General features: G+C 50.0%; 1 pseudogene; it reads left to right on the top strand.

Moving 5' to 3' along the window:
• The first annotated feature begins 11,067 nt into the window (after positions 1-11,067).
• LOC123826983 lies at positions 11,068-16,261 on the top strand (annotated as a pseudogene).
• The last annotated feature ends 1,255 nt before the right edge of the window (positions 16,262-17,516 follow it).

The following is a 17,516-nucleotide window of genomic DNA, read 5'->3' on the forward strand; positions in this document are numbered from 1 at the left end:
TGTGCTGTGAACCAAAGTGTTGCAGGTTCGATTCCCAGTCAGGGTACATGCCTGGGTTGCAGGCCATGACCCCCAGCAACCGGACATTGATGTTTCTCTCTCTCTCTCTCCCCCTACTTCCCTCTCTAAAAATAAATAATTAAAATCTTAAAAAAATGTTTGCGGGTTCTATTCAGCCTCAAGGTACACACCTAGGTCAGGGGTTGGTCTCTGATCAGGGTGGGTTTGGGAGGCAAGAGGTTGATGTTTCTGCACTAGAGCATAAGGCCTTGGGGGAGAAGGCACTTGTCCCAGTACCTGCACATAATAGGTTGTCAGTAAATATGTATTTAAAAACAGCATTCATAAGCTATTCCCAGGGAAACAGACTAAACACTTTTGAATATCTGAGGGAGCCGCTCTCACACAACCAGTGAGTAGTAGGAAGGCTCTAGAGTGGGGGGTATGGTGGGAATGAAATTGAGCATAGGATGTGATCTCCATATTTGTCAATGACTCATAGTCATACTCCCCACATTTCTCCCCCACCCCACATTATCCATGTCCTCAGCTGACACCAGCAACCACCCCAGCTACTGAAGCCAGAAATGTAGACCTCCACCCTCACTCCACTCCATCTAATCGGAGACTACAATCGGTCCTTTCAGTCTCATGTCCAGCCCCTCCTGTCTGTCCCACTGCTACCACCTTCGTTCAGACCGCCACCATCTCCCACTCTACTCGCTCCAGGCAAATCTTAGCTGGCCAGCAGCCTGTTGGCCTGTCCTTCCTACATCCCTCCTCTGGCCGTCCTCCCCACAGCTAGAACAGCGAATGTCTTAAAAGTGGAAATCTGACTGTGTTATCCTTTAATTAAACCCCATGATGGCCTCCCATTTCCTTCATGGTTTTAGTCCAAGCTCCTCAGCATGGCAGCCTAGGACAGCCCTCCATGATCCACCAACTCCCCAAGTCTCCTCTCCAGCCCCCTCCCAGCACCCTGTGCCATGTAGTGCATGCTCACCCTGGTTACTGTACCTGGCCGTGTACCTTGCAAAAAAAAATATCATTTCTCAAGACCCAGTTCAAACATCTCCTCCTATGAGGCTCATTGGATGGCCCTCCTTCCCCCTCCACAGTCCCGTGAAGAGCCCACTGTTTGGCACTGTGTGAGTCCATGGCTATCTCTCTTGCACAGACCACGAGTTCCTCTGGAGCGAGGGCACATATCTCAATCAGCGTGGCATTCCCCAGTGCCCAGTACAGAGCACAGCACATAGTGCCCCTCAGTGACCACGGAAAAAAGTGACCAGAACCTAGACAGCACTGAGGTTACTGCAGTGTGGTAGAGGAAAGGACCTGCTGCCCTCTGCTGGCAACATGAGGAATCGGCCTAACCACAGACACCACCCTTTCCTACCCTTTGTTCCCCAACCTCCCACCCACCCCCAAAACTATCAGTGGGAGGAAAAACAGAAAAAGGAGCTGATGCAGAATGGGGGAACAGATGAATTGTCAAAAGGGACAAATTGGATTGGCATTTCGCCTCCTGGAAGCATGCCCACACCTTTCTTCCTTCTTGGGGGAAGCTTCTCCTAAACTCTAGGGTCACCATGAGACTTGCAACCAGGGGAGCAGTGGGCAGTGGCAGCTCGTCCCAGCCTAACCCCCTGAGCCTGTGTCTAAGGCCCCCTTTTCTCTGACCTGCCAGGGAGCCAACACCGCCCTGCACAGGCTCTCTCCTGTTGCTGCTTCTATTCTAAGTCCTGCCTTGTTTCACTGCCCTCAGCTTTAATGAACATACTCCCAAAAATGTATAAAAGGAAAAACAAATTCGATTCAGGGGTTGGTGAGGCACACTGGTCAGCTCCCACACGTGTCCATGCAGCCAGGGCGCACAAGGCAGCCAGTGCGCCAGAAGGAGGGGCGCACCCTTAGAGGGAGCCTGTCCTCCCCCACAAACTGTGAATTCTGTGGATGGTATCTCCCTTGTTTCTCCTTCTGGCCTGCTGTCATTGTCTTGTCACTATTACTGCTGCTTTCATTTATTTTAGTTCATGATCGCTAATTTTTTCCTCCATTGTAAAGCATTTGTTTTGTTCTTGTAGAAGATGGGGCAAAGTAGGTTTACAGTTATTTGTACAGAGAATAATACAAGAATTAATCATAATAATACAAGAGTAAAAATGTGTTTTGCATACTCACAACTGTAAACCTACTTTTGCCCCACCCTGAATATAAACACTCTGAACTGACTGCTCGCTTCTCTTGATTCTAACTCAGCTTCATACTGGTAGGAAGTTGTCTCTGATGCTCTGGGTTTCTAAACTTTTCCCCCAAATCCAAACACCAGCTAGGATGCCCCTACATCCACTCCTTCCGAGGGCTTCAGCGACTCATGTGACATAATTCACCAACCCTCTCCCTTGCCTGCCCCCCTACCCCACCCCCAGCCCCACAAAGAGAAGCATTATCTCTCCTCCTATTGGGCTGCAGGTCTGAGTGTACTTTGACATCTGGAAAATTATCTAACACATGACATGGGAAATGGATTTGGGGAAGGAGCTTGGGAGAGGAGACAGAGGTTTGGGAGTGACATATAGAGTTAAAGGCTCAGAGCACTAAGACAGCCATCTGCAGACAAAGATCACCCAGTGTTCACCTTGGTTTGAGTCCTCAGTGTTTCTCACGCAGGGTACTCAGTAAACACCCGATGTCTTGAAACACCGAGAGCAAAAGGGGCTATGGACCAGAGGCCCAACTTTTTATAGCATAGAAAATTAGAGCTGCCTGATAGGGTGGCCCTCAATTTTGGAATCCACCCCACTAGGAAGGAAATATCTTTTTCAATTAACGAATAATCTCTCCTGAGCTCCGAAGAAGTCCTCCTTTCCTCTCACTTGTTTCCTGTCCACTTATCCTTTACTTGAAGAGTTCTCTGAACAACAATCTGAAGGGCCCCAGGAGCGTCGCCTTCAGTAAAGCAACAGCTGCCCCCCAGTGGCGGACAGTGTGTTCAGTGAGACAAGGCGCAGGTACAGAAAGATTGCTCCCATCTGCAGGAAGTCCGGGATCTCAGTGGAAGACACGGTATCCACCTGCACTGGCTTCTCCAGGATGATTAGAGAACCATGTGAGACACAATGAAATAGGAAACTGACAGTCACCAGGCACTGAAAATGTGTGGCAGAGAAAAGAAGTGATTTCAGTTAGGGGGGCTATTGGGGAGGAGCCTGGGTCTGAACTGTCCTAAGCTAAGTACAAGTAGGAAGAAGAATGGGAAGGTCACTGTCAGGGGTCAGGGAGCATCATGAGACCCGGGGACAGGAGTGTCGTCAGAGCTCTGGGAGTGGGGAGACATGGTGTAAAGGGGGCAGTCAGCCACCCACCCCAACCGTCGTCCCTGCTGAGACCTGCGCCACCAGGGCAGGAGCAGCAAAGAAAACAGCTCCCAGACCACAGTATACTGTGGCCATCTTTGCGAGGGCTTCCCTCCCCCTCCCCTCACCTGCCCCACCCCCCAGTAAAGCCCATGGCCATGTAGAAAGAGGAAGTGCTGACCAGTGTGACAGTGTCATCTCAATGTCATCAGTGAGGCCAGTGCCAGTCTGGAGGAGGTGAGGGCTGGGCCATGCTGGGCTGTCCAGTGAACCTGAGGGGCCCAAACGGAGAAAGTGGCCCTGACCTCCCTGACTCCCTTCCCCACATTCACAGAATCAGCCTGGGCTGCAGCCCTGTGCAGCGCTGCTCTAAGATCATGATAAAGAGCAGCCAGGTCTGCCACCCCTCAGAACGGAGTGAAAGGGGCTGGAGAGCCTTTTCTCTCGATGCTTGTATCACCCGGGTCCAGCTCCCCCGCTCCATGCCCACAGTTCTGATGAACAGCCTAAGTGCTTTCTTAGCATCTCAAGTCCAAAGTCCTCTGCCTCCAAAACCTAGTGCTCTCCACCCAATCATCTCCTCTCCCGAGCTCCAACACACTCCACCACCTAAGGCTCCTCTACTGTCTGTGCCCTGGATGCTCAGGTCCCGCTTGGGGGGCCTTTCTTGAACTGTTCACACCACCTGAAAGACCCTGCTCCCTCCACCCAGAACAAGACAGTAGAAACAAAATGACATGAGCTAGAAGCAAAGAAGTTAGTTCCAAATCATTCCATAAACACCGAGTGTCCGTACACTGCTGATATGACATATTACCACAACTTTCATGGCTTAAAGTCATTTAACTCTATGAGTTCCCAGCAGGGTGTCCAGCCTGTGCCCCTCACGCCATTTTTGGCTCGGGGTTGCTATGAATGAATGTGGCCCAACACAAAATCATACATTTACTTCGAACATTATGAGATTTTTTTTTTGATTACATGTTGCAATGTATTTAATGTGCTGCCCAAGACAACTCTTCTTCTAGTGTGGCCCAGAGATGCCAAAAGCTTGGACACGGCTGCTTTACGTAATTGAGGTCAGAAGTGCGAGATTAGTCTCGCTGGGGTAAATCCAGGTGTCAGCTGGGCTGAGTTCCTTCCAGAGCTCCAGGGAAGGTTTGCTTCCTCACCTTTTTCAGATTCTAAACCCTGCTTGCATTTCCTGGCTCAGGGCCCCACAGCACAGACTTCTGTTGTCACAGCTCCACCTCTGAGGCTGACCCTCCTCCCTTCCTCACAAAGACCGCTCCACTACATTGGATCCACTAGGATAATCTCCTCCTTTCTAGATCCAAGGTCACATGCTCATAGCTTCTGGGGACTGGGACACAGACATCTCTCCGGAGGGCCATTATTCAGCTTAGGGCAGTGCTGTGCGCACACACGCACACACACATGCCCCTTCACAAATCAATAACAAAGCAATCTGATTCTGTTAATAGGTAAAAGATATGAAGACACTCTTCACAGAAGATGAGATACAAAATGGAAAATAAGTACACACAAAGATGCTCAACATCATTATTCATTAGGGAAATGAGAATTATGAAACCACTAGGATTTTCACTGCATACCCACCAGAACAGGGAGAAGATTATTCAGTATTGGCAAGGATGCAGAGCAAATGTAACTCTCATGCACTGCTGCTGGGAATACAAAATGGTATAGCCAATTCGGAAAACAGTTGAGCAGTTCTTTATAAAGTTAAACATGTACTTACCATATGTCCTAGCAAAGCCTGCTCCTCATGAGGATGTGAAGAGAAATAAAAACATATTTCCAAACAAAGATTTGTACAAGGATATTCCAGCAGCTCATTCCTGGTAGCCACAGGTTAAATAGACACAACCCCAAAGTCCTTCAGCTGGTGAACAGATAAGCTAACTGGGGCAAATCCATACAATGGAATACTATTCAAGAATTAAAAAAGAAAAACAAATGACTGATACACACGATAGCATAGGAAAACCTCAAAAGCTTACGCTGAGTGAAGGAAGCCAGACCCAAGGGATACACGCTGTAGAGTTCTTTCACATGAAGTTCCCCAACAGGCTAAGCTGTAGGGGGAAGCAGGTTAGTGGCTGCCAGGGCCTGGGGGGAGGTCTAGTGGGGCTGACTGTGAGGGGCACAGGTGAACTCTCGGGGGGAGGCAAAGGCTCGGTACTGTGGTGGTTGCGGTGGCTGCATGGCTCTTTGCATTCATCAAAACTCATTGATCTACACATTTAACATTGGTCAGTTTAGCACATGTAAATCAGACTTCAGTAAAACTGGCTTTAAAAATCAATGGCACGAGCCCTGGCTGGCGTAGCTCAGTGCATTGAGCACAGGCTGAGAACCAAAGTGTCGCAGGTTCGATTCCCCGTCAGGGTACATGCCTGGGATGCAGGCCATGACCCTCCAGCAACCGTAGATTGATGTTTCTCTCTCCCTCTCTTTCTCCCTCCCTTCCCTCTCTAAAAATAAATAAATAAAATCTTAAAAAAAATCAGTGGCATGAGAGAAAGAAAACTTAGTGAATAAAAATGGAGAAAGATAAATGTTTCCAAGCAGTGGTGGAATGAACTAGGGAGAAGCATGCCATGGGGAAGGATATGGTGATTCAGGGTTGGTAGAAGCCACCAAGGAAGAGTGGACTTGTTTGCCTCAAGGTTCAGAGAAAGAGAAGGTGTCACATGTAAGAAATCCACCTCTTTTGTCCCTGATTGGGTGGTCAGTTGGTTGGAGCACTGTCCCGGTACACCAAGGTCATGGGTTCGATTCACAGCCAGGGCATACATATGAGCCAACTGATGAATTGCATAAAAAAGTCCAACAACGATATGATGGTTTTTTTCCCTCTCTCTCCCTCCCTCCTCTCTCTCCCCACCTCTCTCTTTCTATCTTACAATCTCTCACTCTCTCTCCAAAAAAATAAAAATAAGAATACATATACCTCTTTCTTTCATTAGAAGAAACAGAAAATGAGAAAGAAAGAAAGAGAATGCTAAGACCTGGGCAGATAAGCAAACAAAAGAACGTAAGCATCTAAAAGCTGGCAGAAGTGCACGAGCAGCTACAGCTCTCTATGGGATTCTTCAAGCATCACACATGCATGAAGATGGAGCACCAGTCATGCTCTCAAACCTCGTGAATACCTGTGAACTAACAAGGGAACAGATGGACCAGAAATAGATTGCTGGTTGCCAGGGGCCAGGAGCTGGGGAAGGTTGGGCAGTGATTTCTAAAGGACACAGGATTTCTCCCTGGGGTGATGAAAACATTCCTATTTGATTCTGGTGATGGCTGCACCACCCTGTGCATATACTAAGAGGCACCCAATTGTACACTTCAAATGGGTGAATTATATGGGCTCTGAATTATGTCTCAGTAAACTTTTACCAATAGAAATTATTTGCATGTTTGTACAACAGTGCCACAATACTACACACCTAAAAATGGTTAAAATGGTACATTTCATGTTATGTGTACCTTCCTACAATAGGAGTACAAAAAACGTGTTGAACATACAAAAGCCAAGGCAAACTTAACAACAGAAGAACAAAGCTGGAGGACTTACACTACCAGATGTCAAAACTTATTTTAAAGCTACAGCAACTAAGACACCACGTGGCACAGGGATAGATGAACAGGCCTCTGGAACAAAGGAAGATCTGCCACAGACACAAATACATAGTCACACCTGGTGGATGACAAAGGAGCCGTCACAGTTCAGTGAGGTACGGTCATCTCTCAATAAACGGGGCCTGACCAACTGTACGTCCATATGTAGGAAAAACAAACCTGACTCCACCTCACGCCACATGTAAAAATTAACTTGGGATGCATCACAGACCTAAATGTGAAAGATTTCAAAAAAGGTTTCTAGAATTTAAAACACAAAAAGGAGAGTATCTTCATGACCATGGAATAGACAAAGATTTTTTAAACAACACACGCATAAAAAAATGTCTATCTTTTTTTTCAGATGACATGATCATCCATGTAGAAAGTCCAAAATAATCAACAGCAACAACAACAACAACAAACCCTGATAGAATTAATACATAATTCTATTCCAGCAAGGTCACAGGATACAGGTTTACATGCAAAAGCTCATTGCTTTTCCATATACCAGTAATGAACAAGTGAAATTTGAAGTTAAGAATATACCATATACATTAGCACCACCCCCAATAACTGAAATACTTAGGTATAAATCTAACAACATATGTACAAGACCTATATGAGGAAAACGATGAAACTCTGATGAAGGTCGTGTTTCTTTGCTCATTTTGGCAGCCTCCCTGTGTTTGTTTCCATGTGTTGGGTAGAGTCAACAAACGGTGGGAGAACAACGGGACACTACAAACAAAACAATGAATGCTTTGACCTCCCTCTTCTGCCCAAGGACTCATGATGTGTGCAATGACGGAGTTGAGATCTGAGCCCTGCTAAACCAACCCAGTGCCCATGAGCTTAGCCTTTGCACCATGCAGGTCTCCGCTATGTGCAGGCCTCACTCAGAGGTCTACTGTCTTTCACAGGCTGAAATGGAGTTGCCATCACGAAAATAAGCAAATCCATTAATGTTCCATGAAATGTATTAGTAGCACTTTTCACTAGTGGTATAGTTTGTGTTTTCTCAGTCAACAGAGACCAAAATAGCAAGAAATTATGGAAGCGGCCTCACCATGGTTGGTATTACAGTTTTGACACAAACGATGCTGGTAAGGCTCTAACTCTTAGGCTGGGTGCGCTCCTGCCAAGTTTCATGACATTCTGTGTTACATAATGTGCATGCACGTGTATCTGTGCACACACTCATCTCGCATTCTTTTGAGTGATCCAAACAGTAAATATTTTTTAAATGTTTAAGAGCACTGGCACACTAAGAAGAAAAAATAGCACCTTTAAAAAACAAGGTATCTTCATGTGTGAAGGGTGGGCCTAGCACCAGGGACACCGGCCAGATTAGCTCAGGATGGCTCCTTTTGTCAATGACAACCCTTCTGACCTTAGCAGGACTCATCTACAGGGTACACTGGGTGATTTGCTTTTAAGTGTGCTCTCTGTCTCTGGCAAAAGGGGAAATTTTCAGGAGGATTTGAAATGATTGAATGATACCATTGAAAATAGCTACATTGTTACACATCTTTGATGAGGCCACTAATTTAAACGGGCTAGGAAAGGGGTAAGGAACAGCAGGGAAAGAAGGAAACACCCGCACACTTTCTACACTGAGTATGTGTAACTTTTACAATCAGAAGATTAAAATGTAAATGACCAGGAAAAAAATCTAGTAACAATACGTTCCCGCTCTGACTTTCAGGAACCCAGTGCCCACTGCCTTCCCCACTCCCTCCCATCTCTCAGCCCCACACCCACTCACTTCCTGAGTGGGTCAAGAGCATTCTTGCTGGAAACTTTTCCTTCTTGTCCTTCCCCTTTCCCTTGCACCCTAACTTTCCCTTCTCTTCTGGGCCTCTGTATTTTCAGCACTTTGTCCCCATCGCCACCAACCACATCGATCACATTAGAGTGATGACCCTGATGTCCTAACCACCTGCTTGAAGGCGGGCACCATGCCAGAGAGCTGAGGCATTCCCTCTTCTCAAACCATCACAACTGCCCTTGTGGACAGATGTTGCTATCCAATAACCTGCCCCGGATCGAATGGTCAGTGTATGGGCAACCCAAGCCTTCGCTTACTCCCATGCAGGTGCTCTTTCTACTGCTATCGAGTTACCTGTTTGTGCAAAGACAGGCACAGCGTAAGTGCTCAATTAATACGTGCTGACGCGAATTGAGAAGACAAGGGCTTACGGTGTTTGCTTCCAATAAAGAGAAAGGTGCATAGAAGCCTTACTCTAAAGGTGAGGCTGTCTCTTCCATCCCAACCTTTTCTGCCAAGTAATACCCAATGGCCCTAGCATTAAAAACTAGCACATGCTGAGACTAAGCAGGTGCATAAGCCAACAGCAAGATCACTGCCACACCTGCAAGCCAGCACCTACCCTCCATCCCTCTCACCTGGAAGTTTGGAGAGTTTTGGCACCATATCCTTTGAAGATATCCCCAGTCATCTAAGAAGAAATGTCTTCCCCTGATTGATGTGACTCAGTGGCTTGATGGTCGTCCTGCAAAGCGAAAGGCCACCGGTTTGATTCCAGGTCCCTGGCTGGGGACCTGGGAAAGGCAACCTATCCATGTTTCTCTCACACATCCATGTTTCTCTCCCGCTCTTTCTGCCTCCCCTCCCCTCTCTCTTAAAAAATAATAATGAAATAAAATCTTTTTTAAAACAGAAAAAGTAATGTCTTATCTGAGGCTAAATTCATGTGCTGTAAGTTGCTGGAGGAACCTATTTTATTTCTTCTTTATCTCCTTTCAGTAATGTTGGCTCAGAGAGAACTGTGATGAGTCATCAAATTATGTCAAGGTACTGAAATGTCATGTGAAACAGCCCTGTTGGTTACTTACCTAAAGGGGACAGTTTGCCTCCAACAGCACAGTGCCAGGCCCATAGTCAGGGCTCAAGGTTTTTCTTTATTGTTATTGGAATACAAATTCGTAGAGCCAATGATTGTTTGACACCAATCACCAGGCACTATGCTAACCTGGGGTTAAGTGCTTACCAAAATCAAGACCATCTCTGCGAGAATCTTTTTGTCAAAAAGCAATTGTTTGGGTAACTAGGTGCTGCAGAGCTCTGACCCACCACACAGGTGCTCTGCCCTCCACAGATAGATAAACGCTTGGGAACCAAATAATAAGAAAATACACCTTGCCACGGCCTTTAGTAAACTGCGATGGCTTCTTTTGTGAGTTGAAACGATTTTTAAGTATTAACCGAAATAGCTGTCTCATTATTGTAGGGGTCGGACCATTCAACATTCGTCTCCGTTAAGAATCCCTAGCTCAGCAGGTGACATTTTGCAAATGGACTGCTCCAAGCATTTTAAAGAGCTGAGGGCAGCGCATCTTCCAGGCTCTGGGACAAGTCAGGTTGCTCTCATCCAATTCTGTGCACTCAGGTAAGCGCTCCTCACTCACTGCCCTCCGCCGTCCACCCCAATTTTCTTCCCGTTTTCCTCCCCAATTCCTGGTGCCCTTGCCGAGCGAGGGAAGGCGGGGAGGCCATGCCGGCTGTAATTACGGTGGACATTTATAAATACGCGCGTCTGGGGTTCTACGGAGACCCAGACGATGCCACTACATCCCGTTACACAGCTCTGAGCAAACCAGGAGGCAGTCTGCAATGTACGGGGCAGATCTGGCGTGGCAGCCAAGGTCCTGGAGCGCCGTAGGGGCATCCAGAAGGGTCTGGAAGAATCCGGTTAGACAGGGGAGCCGGAAAAAGGGAAGGGCCATCCCCAGAGTCCCAGGAGTCGGGGGAGTAGGTCCAGGCAGCCAGCAGGAGGAGCAACCAGAAATAGAAGGTTTCATCGAAGCTCGCACAACACTCCGCCCCCTGTGTTCCACTCCTCCCAGTCCCTCCCTCCGCGGAGGGTGGGACCACTGGCTCCCTGGGCCGCTCAGCACCACACAGTCTGTCCAGAGCTGGGCTCCACAGGAGCCTGAGGAGCTCCATCCAACCCGGGACCAGTTAGTTCGCAGGTGGGTGGCTGCCAAGCCGGGCTGCACCCCAGGCGGGCAGGCGGGCAGGCGGGCGACCGGGAGGGCTTGGCTGGCGCCCACTGCCGGGCTCCCGGAGTAAATGCCGCTCGGAGCGGCCACGACCGCCGAGGAGATGAAGGCGGCCGGGAGTGGGCTGCAGCGGGCGCCCCTCGGAATCGGGAGAGTGGACATCAGTCCCAAGCATGGTGAAGGCGTGCTGAAGGTGAGGGTGGGGGCGCCGGGGGAGCGCAGGGTCTACTGGGGGCGGCGAGCGCCTATCGCAGCCGCCCTCCCGCCGAGCCTGGAAGCCACCGGCGGAGGCACCGGACGATGACGGCCGCCTCTGCAGGCTCCGGGCTGTTGGTGGAGTGGTGGTGCAGCCGGCGGTCGGTTGCAGCGCCTTTCTGAAGCACGCTGCATTGTTTGGGAGTTGAGGGCGGCTGCAGGCTAAAAGGGGGGCAGCCTAGGTGCGCAGACATAGCTTCGGCCGTTATTGCGGCCCCCTTGGAAGCCTGTGGTCCTGGCTCAGGTGCCAAGCCCTTCAGCGTCAACTAGGGCGTGCTCAGTGAGGGGGGCGGAGGCGGGGGAATAGAGGAGGGACAGGCGCGGGGCTGCACAAGCGAGGCAGCTAGGGCCCTTGGGCGGTGTGCGCAGGGGACCAGGCCTGTTCTGTCCCCGCAGCTGCGGCCAAACTGCCAGCTCCAGCTCTGCCAGGCGCAGCCTGGGTGGCCATGGGCCGCCTTCGTCGTTGGTGGTGCGAGAGCTCGCCAACTTCTTGCAATTAAATAGTAGCTAGGACTAGAAGCGGGTCACAAGAGTCATTTCCTGGCCCAGTGGCTTCTGTGCAACTTTGCCCCTGACCTGGCCTCTAGGGAGGTTCTGGCACCCTCTGCACTCTCCTTAGTCCCTTTCTAAAGGCTAGGACTTCGCTGGGTCACCCGCTCAGCCATGCTGCCTCCCTCTCCCTCAGGCTCCCCCCTCCCTTTGCCCCCGTAAACCAGGGACCTGTAGTTCCTTATTGCACCTCTGACTGGCCAACCCCCCCACCCCAGTGGGGTGTAAAGGAGGTGCTTTGCTTGGGAGGCTGCTGCTGTGCATGGGCTAGGCAAACCTCCAGCAGTCCCTATCTGCTCCAGGAATGCGGGTGACACCCCCCCACCCCCGCCCTGTGATCTTGGAATCTCAAGCTGCTGTCCCCATGCCATGTGGCTTTCCCTTCTCTGTCCAGGGTCCTAGTGATTTCCCCCAGGTTGTTATTCCAGGAAGGGTCATTTCCCCTTTTATCCTCCACTCCTTTCCCTTAGTTTTTCTACTCTTTAATCCTGTCTGTCCTATCACAGAAGCTTTCCTTTAGAAGGCAATGAAAGGCCTACCAGGTGGCCCATGGGGGGACCTTTGATAAAGGCTAAGGAAAAAAGGCCCAGGCTTATAACTCCCTGGGAAACACTCTTAGCCCGGAAATAAAGGACTTAAACTAGCCTACCAGTCAGGAATGCAGGTGTCCTGAGTCCAAGTTTAGGGCCTGATTGGCAGCCCCTGTGCTGGTCCACAATCTGGTAGATTCCCTCTTTTGGTCGCTCCATTACTCACATTCCTCTCCTCATCTCCACATGGGGCTCTGATCCGAAGGTCCCTGGCATTTAGAAACAATGAGAACATAGAGCGCAAATATTTCTTCTTTTGCTGCTGATAAGCTTTACCAATTGAATCCTTCAGCAACTCTGATAGAGGTTGTCATCACTCCAAATAACGTCAAGAGAGTTTGAGTGTCCAAAATCATACAGCAAAAACTTGAACTTGGGTCTTCTGTTTCCAGGGTTTGTTTTCTCTGTTGTTGTTTTGTTTTATTTGTTTTTTAAGAGAGAGACCTATGTGTTGTTCCACGTATTGGTTGCTGCTTGTGTATGTGCCCTGACTGCAGATCGAACCTGCAGCGTTTGCGTGTGGGGATGGCACTCTAACCAACTGTGCTATGTGGCCAGGGCTCATCTGCAGGTTTTCAAGCCAAGTCCTGTCACACCTCAAGAAAGACGGGAGGTCATTTGGCTTCTAGCCAAGCATTGTATCACAGTCCTTTGAGATTGGTCCCTTGACTCTATTTACAAGGAGGCAGGAGACTCCCTCTATGTACCTGTCAGAAACCTGAAGGCTTCTTTGTGCCTCTTTCTGCCCCCACCCCTGGGTACTCACCTTCTCCCCCTTCCTCCCAGGCCATCAAGCGAGAGGGCAGGGGCACAGAGATACCCATGACTAGGGACTGAGTCTTTGTTCGCTACCCTGGCCAGTTGTTAGATGGCACCAGGTTTGCCTTCAGTCCAGACTGCAAAGACAAATTCTCCTTTGATCTGGGAAAAGGTGGGCAAAACCAAGCTTGGTGGCTAGGTTTCCAGGAGGATGTAAGCGGTCACAAGCAGGGACCATGTTTTCAGAAGCCTGAGGAGGAACGGTTTATTACAAACTGCTGCTTTTGTTGTTGCTGTTGCTCCTTTTTCTCCCACTGTCCTGTTACTCCACTGATTTCTCTCCTTGCCCTGATCACTCTGAGTACCTCACTTCAGAAGTGGCTGCCTTGTTTCTTGAATGTCTTTTGTTCCAGAGTTGAGCAGTTTGGATTTGGTTTGGGTTTTAGGAGGTCTGAGATGACAGCACTGATTGCAGCCATGTGCTTCTACCTTCCTGGTCCTATTTCTAAAGAGTGTCCAGCTTCCCCTCAGGCATCGTACCCTGGGGCCATGGAGCACACAGTCAGTTCCCTGCCAATGGGGAAGGACCTGTTTGCTTTCTGTACCTACAGAAAGGGGAGGTCATCAAGGCTTGGGAGGTTGCTGTAGCAACCCCAAAGGTGGGAGAAGCATTCGGCCTTACCTGCAAGCCAGAATATGCCCATGATTGGGCAGGCAGCCCTCCGCAAACCCCTTCCAATGCCACGCTTGTGTTTGAGGTAAGCGTCCAGCCAGACAGCAAGGCAAACAGCCAGCCTTACCTCAGCTCAGGGCCTGGCTGCCCTCCAGTCCTTCCTGCCGCTCGGAGACAATGTAGCCAAACCTAAGGGTCTGGCTTTAAGGGGAAAGAGAAATGGCCAGGGCAGTTGGCTTTGCTGTGCACACAGCTTACTGCTGCCAGAACAGAGGCTACAGTGGAGGTTTCAGGTGGGAAGAGGTGGCTATGAACTCCTCTTCAGACTCGAGGCAGTAATGGTAGGGTGCGGGGGAACATGCCCAGAGGAGACGGGGTATAATTTGAACCAAAAGGAGCCAGGAGGTCAGAATGGCAGTTACAGATGCAGTTACAAATGACAGTATAGAATGTTGGCGCCTAGAGATAAGAGGAGGGGAGATGCCTCCCCCTGTGGGTCAGGGAGGTGAGGAAAGTTTCTTCTGCGGAGGTGGAACTTAACACTGGTCAGTCTGCAAGTAGTTGAGCCCTAATCACCACAAATGACTTGGAGGATGTTCAGGAGACTGCTGAAAGATGTTGGGTCATTTCTAACACTGTCAGACTGGGCTTCTCAAGTAGCTGAGTTAGGATCAACTAGAACCTGTCCTTACTGTGCAGAGCAGGTAGCGAATAGATTGATCTCCTGAGGTTAAGTGAAATCTGGGTGGCCTGCCCACCTCTACCAAAGTTGAGACTGGGGCAAACCCTGAGAACTTAGCAAAAGTGCCACTTGGTTCACTCCTAGTGTGGCTGCCCTCCTGGTCAGACCTCGTCTGGCAGTTAGGAGGGACTCTTCTCAGTGAGAGAGAGTTGTGTCTCACTGTTGACAAGTTAGTGCTGACAAGGCTTGTCGCCCTATGCCTTGTCCCACAAGTAGAGTGGTGTGAGTTCAAGGGAGAGGACCTAACAGAGGAAGAAGATGGGGAACCATCCAGGGAATATGGACTCGGGGCGAAGGCTGTGCCAGGCCCACGAGGGTGCTGTGGTGGAGGGTGAGACAGTAGGCAGGTTTTAATTCGGTATCTGATCCTTAGTCTCTGGGTGGCTTTGGGCAGGTTGCTTCCTTTCTCTGATCCCCTTTTCTTGTCTGTAAAATGAGGGATTGGATCATACCCATTTAACATCCCTCCAAGTCTGAGAACACCAGGGCGTCTTGGGGGCAGGAAGTGATGAGACCATAGAGGGATGCCGACGGCGTCCTCCTTCAGTCGCCTCTCCGCCCGTGCACTCGGTACATTGCCTTTCTTGCATGCCAGCCGCACTGGAAGGGTACTGCAAGGACCAGATTTTTGTCCAGCTGGAGCTCCACTTTGAGACGGGTGAGGGGCAGAGTCTGGATCTGCCTGGTGGGCTGGAGAAAGCCATTCAGCACATGGAAAATGGAGAACATTCCCTGGTGTACCTCAAGCCCAGGTCAGGAGTGGGCTTGGTAGAGCACGTAGGTGAAGCGAGGTCAGAGATCTACATGTCCCCAGTGAGTTAAATGGCTGGCCATGTGTATCCTCTCCTCGGTGTGTGTTCACTGCGCCCACAGCCTCATCGTGCTCACTGTGCCTCCGGGCACACCAAACAGAGGCCATTATGGTCTCTTCGCTGTATTTGGGAGCGTGGCCACAACTGTGCACATCTCCTGTGGGATCACAGCATGATCTTTTCAGTCATGGCTGCTACAGACTCTCTCCTTCGCCGACATTAAGGTTTTCATGTTCTATCGGTTCACTCACTCATTGGTGACGTTTATGGAAGCACATTTACTATGTGCCGTGCACGAGGCTGACAGTTTCTAGTTTCTGAGAGACATTGCCCCTGCCACTATTGACTCATTTTTCAGCAAGATGCCAGTTCAGTTAGTAGTCATGCCAGTGTATGTACAGCATGAGTTGTCACAAGGGTGTGTAAGATACTAAAAGAACAAGCCATGTGTTTGGAGGTCAGGAAAGACTCTGCCACACAGGACACGGAGGTACTTCCTGGGAAACAAAGAGTCTTTTCCGTGTGGAGCAGGGTAATTGCTGATGAGATGGCATGCAGGCTTTTTCTGCCCCCACAGCCCTGCTTTTGGCAGTGTTGGGGAGGGAAAGTTCCAGATCCCACCAAACACTGACCTGAAATAGGAAATGCACCTCCAGAGTTCTGGGAAGATGAGCTGGCTCAAGGTCTTCCCCGTCCTGAAGTTGCCTCCCACCCTGGAGGTGACTCTCTGGGGTCGCTAACAGTTGTGTTTCTCCCTTGGGGGATGGCAGCCCAAGGAGTCTTGGGAGACGCATTCAGAGGAGAAGCTGGGACAGAGCTCCACAGTGAAAGAGTGGGCGCTGTGTGCTTGAAGGTGAGGCAGCAGCCGTGGTCCTGAGGACACGCCCAGGGAGGGCTCCTCTCCTCTGGGCCCGCCTTTGCCTGCCGATGGCTGAAGTCAGTGTCTGCCAGGGAGTGGACAAGTGGCACCTGCGGTCTTCATTTAGTACAAGCCAGCTGGTCTTGCCTGGGGGCATTGAGGAAGACCTGTCTTCCCTCTCTGCCCCTTAGAATGAAAGAGATTCCTTTGTAGATCTTGGTCTTTTGCATTTAATGTCCCAAGACTCATTCCTTTATGGGCGGGGCCAGCCATTTGCATTCCCTGTCATCCTGCTGAGGGTACCTGGGAAAACCAGTCTTGGCCAGAGAAGCCACAGGACCTGAGGTCTCACTGCAGATTCCTCTCTCCTCATGAGGCCCCGGGGCTGGACAGCAACAACAAGAAGGGCCTTTTCCAAAGGGGAGAGGCCCACCTGGCAGTGAATGACGTTGACTCGGCATGGGCTTGCGGCGGATACTGGCCAGCAGTAACCACAGGCGCTGCAGATGATCGAGGAGACAAAAGAAGTACAAAAGGACTCCCGAGTCCTGTGGAGGAATAGGAACAGAACGGCCACTCCCTCAAGGGGAGAGCACCCCGAGCCGCTGCCTGAGTAGGCTTTTAGTAGAAATACAGATACAGTTTGTTCATTGCAGTCTGGCAGGGAAGATCAAACTAGTAGGTGACTTTCCAAGAGCTGGAAGGGCTCATGCTGAGTTTGGGGTTTTATCACCTAAAAACTACAGGACCTAAAAGGCTAGTTTTGTTTCCTGCCTGTGCCTTCATATTGGAATTTAAGAGCATCCTCCAGCAAAATAAGCTTCACAGAATCTTGCATATTCTATGCTTCAGGCCAAATTATCCCGGGAGGTCCGCTGACTCTGGTCTGGACTGCACCACCCCTTGTTATTGCTGCAGGCCTTAGTTGGGCAGGGGAGACAAAGGCAGCCTGGAGATTTGGATTTCTCACAGGCAGAACAAAGACTCAGCCTTGTCAAAGCTGAGGGGTGGGCGTCGATCACCCCCTCTTTCCCACAGCCCCCCAAGTCTTTCCCTGGGGGCCTTTCCATGTGATAGTGCCTGTCTGAAGTCCATCCTCTTCTGAGGAATGTTACCCATCTTTGGCTAACCGACCAAGCAATGGGGGCCAGACATGGAGCAGGCAGCTCTCATGCCAGGGAGACAGGCTTGTCTCTTTAATGTCTCCTGGTTCAGAGGTCTCTCACTCAGCCTTAGCCACAGGGGGG

This window comes from Phyllostomus hastatus, unplaced genomic scaffold (genome assembly GCF_019186645.2).
Source record: "Phyllostomus hastatus isolate PE091 unplaced genomic scaffold, TTU_PhHast_1.1 phas_contig_1349, whole genome shotgun sequence".
Taxonomy (NCBI): domain Eukaryota; kingdom Metazoa; phylum Chordata; class Mammalia; order Chiroptera; family Phyllostomidae; genus Phyllostomus; species Phyllostomus hastatus.